At 47.5% G+C, this 2,143-nt stretch overlaps 1 protein-coding gene across 2 annotated transcripts in view; it reads right to left on the bottom strand.

Annotated features, from left to right (window-relative positions):
• TBC1D1 (TBC1 domain family member 1) overlaps positions 1-2,143 on the bottom strand; it is a 173,585-nt gene that overhangs the window by 63,802 nt on the left and 107,640 nt on the right. The window lies entirely within an intron of this gene.

Here is a 2,143-nt window from a genome sequence, read left to right on the forward strand (position 1 = left end):
CAGTATTTTGATGCAAAAAAACAAACTCTCCGCTAGAGCTAATTAAATGCTAATAATATGGCACTATATAACAATGAAAATGTTACATAGCAAAATAAATATACACACAACACAATAACATTATACAAGTGGTAACAAAGTGAATCCACAATGTGAGACACTCCAAGAGTGTATCTTGTAACAATGTGTCCAAATACTCCGATAGCTTCCTTTGATCCCTTAAAACCAAAATACTCATGATCTTCTGTGCAAGTAAAAAAATAAAAAAAATAAAAAAAACACAGGTGTTCTGTGAAATTTCCTTGCTACTAAATATTCCACGGTCAACTGTTAGTGGTATTATAACAAAATGGAAGCAACTGGGAACAACGGCAACTAAGCCACGAAGTGGTAGGCCACGTAAAATGACAGAGCCAACTGTCTGCAGGGTCAATAGCTACAGACCTCCAAACTTTGTGTGGCCTTCAGATTGGCACAACAGTGCATAGGGACCTTCATGGAATGGGTTTCCATGGCTGAGCAGCAGCATCCAAGCCTTACATCACCAAGTTCAGTGCAAAGCGTTGGATGCAGTGGTGTAAAGCACGCCGCCACTGTACTCTAGAGAAGTGGAGACAAGTCCTCTGAAGTGATGAATCACGCTTCTCTGTCAGGCAGTCTGATGGACGTGTCTGGGTTTGGCGGTTGCCAGGAGAACGGTACTTGCCCGACTGCATTGTGACAAGTGTAAAGTTTGGTGGAGGGGGGATTATGGTGTGGGATTGTTTTTAAGGGGTTGGGCTTGGCCCCTAAATTCCAGTGAATGGAACTCTTAAGGCATCAGCATACCAAGACATTTTGGACAATTTCATGCTCCCAACTTTGTGAGAACAGTTTGGGGATGGCCCCTTCCGGTTCCAAAATGACTGCACACCAAGCAAGGTTCATAAAGACATGGATGTGCGAGTTTGGGGTGGAGGAACTTGACTGGCCTGCACAGAGTCCTGACCAGATAGAACACCTTTGGGATGAATTAGAGCGGAGACTACGGGCCAGGCTTTCTCGTCCAACATCAGTACCCGACCTCACAAATGCGCTTCTGGAAGAATGGTCAAACATTCCCATAGACACACTCCTAAACCTTATGGACAGCCTTCCCGGAAGAGTTGAAGCTGTTATAGCGGCAAAGGGTGGGCCAACTTAATACTGAACCCTACGGACTAAGACTGGGATGCCATTAAAGTTCATGTGCGTGTAAAGGCAGGTGTCGCAATACTTTTGGCATTATAGTGCATATCCATGAATACATACTTGGGATTTAAATACCCGTTTTTAGAAATTATTACAGATCATGCAGTTCCACCTTACAGTGAGTAGAAATAAGGGGTGTTTTTGATGGGCTCCACACACCTGATGAAGTTGTGAGACGTAACGTGTAAAGTGGAGTTCATCAACAACCCCCAGAAGCTTTCAGAGCATATACACCAGGGCCAGACTGGCCGTAGGGCAAGCCGGGCTCTTGCCCGGCGCGCCGGGTTGAACACAATCAACATGATTGTGTTCGGGCCGGTCCGCCATGCCCGATGGACGGCTCTAAACAGAGCCGGCACTACCACACAGTAGACACTAGAGGGAGCTGGTGGGGGTGGCCAGAAAAACACCGCCTCACCCAGCTCTCTCTACTCTGTGATCTCTCCGAAGCTTGCTGGTGCTGTTCCTGTCCTGGAGGAGATATTTACATTTGAATGGGCTGTGGTGATTTGCATTTCAATAAGTCACAACCTATTCATATGTAAATATTGCAGCTAATTAATATGCAAATCAATGCGTCCCCTGCCCTGCTAAGTAAGAAAAAACTGCCTGAAGACTGCAAGAACAAGGTACGTTTAAGCATGTGTATGGTGTATACGTTTGTTACATTGGCGGTCATTGTGAACACTTTTGTTACATTGGCGGTCAGTGCCAATAGTTTTGTTACATTGGCAGCCGACAGGGCCATCGGGCATACCGGGCACTTTCCCGGCTTCTCCCCTCCCCCGCACCCTTCAGGGGCCAGCAGCTTGGGCACAGGGGCCGGGACGGGCCGAACATTAGGCTGATTGTGTTCGGCCCGTCCCCTATGCCCGAAGCTGCTGGCCGCCGGAGGGGGCGGGGGCAGGGGGGA

This window comes from Nanorana parkeri, unplaced genomic scaffold (genome assembly GCF_000935625.1).
Source record: "Nanorana parkeri isolate BGI_ZX_2015 unplaced genomic scaffold, ASM93562v1 scaffold1024, whole genome shotgun sequence".
Lineage (NCBI taxonomy): Eukaryota > Metazoa > Chordata > Amphibia > Anura > Dicroglossidae > Nanorana > Nanorana parkeri.